Below are 6,000 nucleotides of genomic sequence, written 5' to 3' on the forward strand. Positions count from 1 at the left end.
ATCACAATCCTTTCATGCATTTTCAGGCAATGTCCTCAGTGGCATTATTTGCTTTCTGTAGGTTTATAACAACAGAGCATTTAAATGGCACTCAACTCTATTTAGGAGAGGACCAAATAAAATTCAGCTTAATGAGAATTAAGTTACCTCCTCATTTCTGCTGGTATAAAAAAGAAAACTGTGCAACTACTCACAGCAGTAGTAGAATTTTAATATCTTACATCTTGATGGGCTGGAAGAAAATAGCGCGAAAGAAAATACTGCAGCAAGAAATGTGATAGAAGGCATCATATACGTACTACAACATCACCTGTTTATTCAGTTTATAATTGTATTACACACTGTCATCATGTCAGATCTCAGAAAAACACCATCATCTTGACAAAGGCAGTAATTCACATTGTTTCTCATCCAAGTGTGTGCACGTGTGTTTTTCCTCAGGCTTTCCAATCCTTATTTAAGGAACTATGATCATCTCAGTGTCAAAATTCAATTTATCAGATCCAATATATATTAAGTGAGTGAAATATAAGGGCTCGCAGCATGTAAGAGTTGAAACAAGATGATTTTATCATCCCCTCTGGACTTAAGACCTGTGATTCTGTGACACCTAGCACTGAAGTGAATGAGCTGGAAGATATGCTCTCCGCTTTCTGTCTCCTTCTGATACAACCAAGCTGATTTAAGTATAAAATTTGAGACAGGATGTAAGACAGTCCTCAACCTCTCATTCAATAGCTATGTAGGTATCTTCTCAGAGGACTTCTCTCAGGAAAGAGTACACTGAAGAAAGGAGGTAAAGCTCATCAGATCTGAAGATAAAACCCACCTAACTTAAATACAGGCAGGACAGTAACTTGGCTTGCAAGGAGGTTACATTCAGGAAAATGCCCTATGGTCAAGGGCTCCAAGACTTAGAATGGACCCTGTTATGAAGGATGGGATTAGGGAAACTGGTACTGGAAGTGGAGAAAATGAAAACTGTGGGCAACGTGGTGCTAGCTGGGGTAAAAGCCTGACATCAGGAGTAATCAGGAGGTAACAGGAAACTTGTAGGTTTTGAAGTGGTATCAGCTCATCTAATCTAACCCTGGAGAGTGCTGGGCTCAGAAGACAGCAAACCAAGGAGAACTGAAGCAAGAGTGAGACAGGAAATTGGAGAGAGTGCTGAGGTAGCTACGAACAATAAAGATAAGCAAGCTGAAGGATTCAAGGAAGAATATTGGGACAAAATACAGTGGCAGGGAGGACGATGAGGTGGGAGACTGAAGCGGAGAAATGAGTAGTAATCAGACAAGGAGAGAAAGGTTCAGTCTTTGAGGAGCCGGTCAGTCGGCCGAGACTTCCTTCCCAGGGACTTTGATGGTATAGGAAAATTTCTTGACTCCCAGCAAGAGGTTAGGGAATCCATGGGACGCACACCCCTTCTTCCTTTCTACTGACAGTTGGTATAAAAGATAACTCTCTGCTACTGCTGTCAGTGACACAGCTCAAGTAGCAGATGGCTGTCAGATGTATCCATAGATTGCCATCTTGCTGATGACCCCTATCAGGGGTGTAACAATTCCACAAAATCTAGTTTGGTATTTTCACTTTGCTTTTCTAAAAGCAAACCTAGGGAATTACACACAATAACCTAGGGAATAACCCAAGGAATTACACAAACCAGTAAAAAGAATATTATGCTTGTGAGTAAAGAAATGAGTAAGATAAGCAATTACAAATGCCTGTTCCTTCTTAATGTGCTCTCTTCTGTGCATACTCCTTGTGACATACGTTGCTCTACAGTGATCACAGCTGCACAGCCAAGACTGCTATTGTCCTTATAATTTTGTCTCATTTCTTTTTCTGTTGTTTTTGTTGCTGTTGTTTGGTTTTTAAATAATACAGAAGATGGGTGGCAAATTAAGGAGATGACTGTAGAGAGAAAGAAAAGTATATTCTTAGGGTCAAGACAGTTGAATGCTGCCTGAAGAATGAGATCCTGTGTCTGCCTCTGTATGTAACACAAGGCAGGACTCCGAAGGGAAACCTTAACTTAACTAACGTGATAATCACTAATTCTCTCACCTCATACATGCCCCATGTGAAACAACTGACCAAGTTTTCTGAGTCCTCACAGTTTCAGCCAAAATTGAATGTATTATAATGGTTTTCTGAGTACCTAATGTGGCATAAAAATGCAGAGGGCTTTGGAAAGCATTTAAGACATCTCACTGTGACCGTCAAAATTAATAGCAGCAGTTAGGCAATTTTAAACTTCGCCTCGCAACACTGTCCAGGTTGCCCAGTAACACTGTTTGATTTTATATGGATATTGTAAAGTATTACAAAAGTGTCCACAAAAAAAAAATTTACTAATTCAGTCATCATTACAGAATATAAATATCGTATCTCATCTTTTTCAATGAAGGTGAAACAAAGCATCGAATGCTGATGAAGGCCATCCCAATGAAGATGAAAGAACATGCTGACACGGCAAAAATAAGCAGTGTGTGTTTGTGTACAGACACTGTACTTCTGCAGAAAGGAGAAAACACAGGATGCACAGGCGCTGTTACATGTGTGCTTGATTTTGCAGCCTTAATAATGCTTTGCTAATCCAGGTTTTTGAATGATAAGATGAGAGAAACTCATCTATGTAGTTTTCAAGAATTTATAGGGAAGGGACAAATCATATGGGATTTGAATCAGTGTAACCCATTTCGTACCAGTTTTGGAACTGTAACCTAACACGTTACTTTAGAGCCGGTGGCAAAGATTCGGGCTGAACGACACAAGGAACGCAAGATTAATTTAATTAAACAATACTGGCTAATTTTCTGGCATTTAAACCATCACACTACATTCCAGTGAGAGCAGCATCAGGCGAGCTCCAGAGACCAGAGCCAGCCGCCCGCAGCAGCGCTCCGGGGAGACCCGCCCCGGGAATCCCGCAGGTGGGCGCTTCCCTGGGCCTTGTCCCCGAGGGGCTTCTCGCTCGCCCCCCGGGAGGATCCGGTCGCCCGGGGTTTGGAGGGGCGGAGGGGGGGGGTGTGCTCCTGCTCCGAGCCGGCGCTGGCACGGCCGCCGGGGCGGATGTGAGGAAGAGCAACGGCGACACCTAGCGGGGAGCGGGGCGCCGCCGCGCGCCGGGCGGGAAACGCGGTGGCTGCTGCCGGCGGGAAAGGCGGGAAAACGCTCCTGGCCCTGAGGAACGTCCCTGGTCACCGGGCTTTTCCCCAGCGCTCCGGGGGTACCGACGGCAGCGACTTTAGATACAGAAGCGGCCCCAGGGGAGGTGGGGACAGGCACAGCGACGTCAGATTTCAAACCATCTTCCGTTTTGGCCACAGGCGTCAATTGAAGATGACAGACTCCTAACAAGTCTCCAATCTGCATACTTTTTTGTTTTTTTCTTCCCGCAGATCAGAAAAAATAAGGGAAACCCTTGATATCAAAACTCCTGTGTCAGATTTTTTTTTTTTTTTTTAAATCAAGAACTATTTACTAAAGACACTATATTTTCTAGACACATAGGCAAAACATATTTTCTCCCTATCGTAGAAAGCTGAATCATTTTTGCTGTTTCTGGAAAGCTTCATTCAGAGTAATACTGACACTTGCTGAGGAAATATGCCATGGAAATGCCAAAGCTACATGGTTAAAACGGCACATAGTAATCAGTTGAAACCAGAGCCTTGCAAGTGGGAGTGCTGAGCAAACACACAGGCATCACGCTGCCACTTTGTGCTCTAGCCCTCCAAAACTTATACAGCCTACATGAGGAGATCAAACTAAATATGCCATACTTTGCAGCCCAGTTGTTTTATTACACCCATACAAGTCAACCCAAAGTTTCTAAAAAGAAATCATGTTTCGCTAAAATCTAGCCCTACTTGAACTGTCCCTGAAAAATAGGAAATGTACATGCCAAGAACCTTTTGAGGATTTGTTCACTGTAGTTCATCCATTAGTACATGAGATCAAGTCCTTGGGAAGTGTGACTTCCTAAGTTTCTTCAGGAAGTTTCTTCAGCCAAACCCAAACTTTTCTTTTGTGGGTGTGTGAGCCCTGTGTTTATTTGTCATCCATACAGCCAGTGAGGCTTCTGCTTCATTTTGGTTTTGTACCAGAACAGAGTTTAGGAGGCTTATACTCTCCCAGGCTTTAGTAAAAGGCAAATATGGCTGCGATGGTTTAAGCCGTATCCACACATCTCTACTAGCCCTGGTTTACACTTTTCTAAAACTATTACTCCCAAATCTGATTTACGAGAAGGAAATACACACTTTCTCATCACTGTTTAAAGATAAAATGCTGGGCTTCACATTACAGTGGCTGAGACTCAAGCGCTTCGCTGAGTCAGCTTCAGAGATGGAAACCTCCAGCAGAGATGCAGCACAGAGAGCTGCAGGTTAAGAAGACAAAGTACCACATCAAGACTGTCGCTGTCTGTTAAAGAAGCTAAAGAACATCAGAAGTTGTCTGTTAAATCCCCAAGTCAAAAAAACTCGGTGAAATTTTTAGACACCCATCTGGCTTGCTCTATCCTATAAGATGGCAGGGAGGGAGAATAAAGCATTTCAGAAAACGGTGTATAATGTATTTGGGGGAAAATAACAAAACCACTGCAAAACATATTGCAAAGCCTATCCACAACTAACTGTTTGGTCAGGCTTAGCAGCTACATCAACGCAACTAGTACTGTTTTCTGACTATATAACTGATTTTTTAAAAAGAAGTACGCATGTTCTCAAAATACTGCCAAAAACTCTTGCACTCAAGGAGGCCCAGATGAAATATTTTCAAATTCTTGCTGAGTTCCTCTGACTGAAAAATTTCTTGCTCGACTCAACTATCAGATTTCTTATAACACAGAATATAGGGAGACTTCTTATACACACATGACAAAGCTGTGCATGTGTGGGGACAGAAGCTGTGAAAAGAACACAGGAACGTGAAAACCAGAAATAACCATAATAGTGAAACCTTTCCTTTTCCTCCTAAAAGCTAACAATAACACTAAAGCACATGCTGGGTAGCAGCAGTTTGTCCATGTGCCAGAGGAAAACAAATGAAATTAAACTAAAAGAAATTAAAAAATGTCTGAAGAGTTACACAAGCCAAGCCCCCTGAGAGAAAAAACAGCCCTCTGAATAACCGAACACTGGGTCCTGGCATTAGTTTTTAGAGTTGTTATTCTTCTCCTACATGACTACAGCAATCTTGAATGTCTACTTACCCTTCTGAGGTCCATGCAAGAATCTATTTATAATTGTGCCTAGTGCATCATGACACATGGCCTCTGTTACTGGAAATGATCCTGGCTGATTTACTAGCAACAGAATGAGTAGCTGACATAGCCTATGAGAACAAGAAGTACAATTCTTAGAGAGGAAGCAGTAAAAAGAAAAGACAAGCCTTGAGATGCGTTCAAAGGTACTGAAAACAAAACTACACAAAAAAAAAACGAAGTAGGAAAAAGTCTCCCTTTTGAATGCGATTGTCCTCATTTATGTATAAGTAACAGAGTAAAGAGCAAGTCAAAGACCAAAGTGTCCATCAATTCTGTTACATCAGCTCTCCGATGTTCTGATCAAGATAACAAAGGGTATACTTTTTCAAAGGTGAAAAGCATCCATAACCACAAAAATAAAAGCCAGGGGAACTAGACCTGGCACGCACTTTCAAAAAAGCCTCGCTTACCAGACTGTCCATCACCACATAGCAACTCCACAAAACTAGTAGAATAAAACTCCTAAAACTGATTTTGCTGGAAGTTTGAGCATTACTTCTTCCTTCAACTGATCAGGAGAATATCTTCACAGAACCGGAAAAAAAAGTCCTACTGGGATATCAGCTGATACATTTTTGCATCTTCCACAACTTTCTCTTTTCCATTCCCTTGAGTGCTTTATCAGTCAACACTTCACAATGTCCACATTCCCTTATCAACAATCAGACACTAGTGCTCATGGCACCCCCTTGCCAATGGATAGGCAAGTTTGACACATGCCT

General features: G+C 42.1%; 1 protein-coding gene across 1 annotated transcript in view; it reads right to left on the reverse strand.

Moving 5' to 3' along the window:
• TTC29 (tetratricopeptide repeat domain 29) overlaps positions 1-5,781 on the reverse strand; it is a 231,430-nt gene extending 225,649 nt beyond the window's left edge. Inside the window, exon 1 of the mRNA XM_074865178.1 lies at positions 5,689-5,781. The gene's annotated coding sequence lies outside the window, so the exon portion shown is untranslated. The remainder of the gene's footprint in view (positions 1-5,688) is intronic.
• Between the last annotated feature and the right edge of the window lie 219 nt (positions 5,782-6,000).

Source organism: Strix uralensis, chromosome 4 (genome assembly GCF_047716275.1).
Source record: "Strix uralensis isolate ZFMK-TIS-50842 chromosome 4, bStrUra1, whole genome shotgun sequence".
NCBI lineage: Eukaryota > Metazoa > Chordata > Aves > Strigiformes > Strigidae > Strix > Strix uralensis.